Raw genomic sequence first — 1,161 nt, 5'->3', positions numbered from 1 at the left:
CCAGAAACAGGCGGCAGAAGACTTTCAGTCTTCATAAGGTAGCGCACAGCACTGCAGCTGTGCGCCATTGTTGTCAGCACACTTCACCAACAGTCACCAACTGTCACTGAGGGTGCAGGGCGCTGGGGGGGGCGCCCTGGGCAGCAATGTATAATACCTTTTTATGGCTAAAATACATCACATATAGCCCTTGAGGCTATATGGATGTATTTAACCCCTGCCAGATCTCACAAACTCCGGGAGAAGAGCCCGCCAAAAAGGGGGCGGGGCCTATTCTCCTCAGCACACGGCGCCATTTTCCTGCTCAGCTCTGCTGTGAGGAAGGCTCCCAGGCTCTCCCCTGCACTGCACTACAGAAACAGGGTTAAAACAGAGAGGGGGGGCACTTATTTGGCGATATTACATATATAAAAATGCTATAAGGGAAAACACTTGTATAAGGGGTTGTCCCTGTATAATTATAGCGTTTTTGGTGTGTGCTGGCAAACTCTCCCTCTGTCTCCCCAAAGGGCTAGTGGGGTCCTGTCCTCTGTCAGAGCATTCCCTGTGTGTGTGCTGTGTGTCGGTACGTGTGTGTCGACATGAAGGAGGACGATGTTGGTGAGGAGGCGGAGCAAATTGCCTGTATTGGTGATGTCACTCTCTAGGGAGTCGACACTGGAATGGATGGCTTATTTAGGAATTACGTGATGTCAACACGCTGCAAGGTCGGTTGACGACATGAGACGGCCGGCAAACAAATTAGTACCTGTCCAGGCGTCTCAGACACCGTCAGGGGCTTGTAAAAACGCCCATTTACCTCAGTCGGTCAACACAGACACGGACACTGACTCCAGTGTCGACGGTGAAGAAACAAACGTATTTTCCTTTAGGGCCACACGTTTCATGTTAAGGGCAATGAAGGAGGTGTTACATATTTCTGATACTACAAGTACCACAAATAAGGGTATTATGTAGGGTGTGAATAAACTACTTGTAGTTTTTCCTGAATCAGATAAATTAAATGAAGTGTGTGATGATACGTGGGTTTCCTCCGATAGAAAATTATTGGCGGTATACCCTTTCCCGCCAGAAGTTAGGGCGAGTTGGGAAACACACCTTAGGGTGAATAAGGCGCTCACACGCTTATAAAAACAAGTGGCGTTACCGTCTCCAGATACG

The sequence above is a fragment of the Pseudophryne corroboree genome, chromosome 4, assembly GCF_028390025.1.
Source record: "Pseudophryne corroboree isolate aPseCor3 chromosome 4, aPseCor3.hap2, whole genome shotgun sequence".
Classification (NCBI taxonomy): domain Eukaryota; kingdom Metazoa; phylum Chordata; class Amphibia; order Anura; family Myobatrachidae; genus Pseudophryne; species Pseudophryne corroboree.
This window is presented reverse-complemented; position numbering follows the sequence as displayed.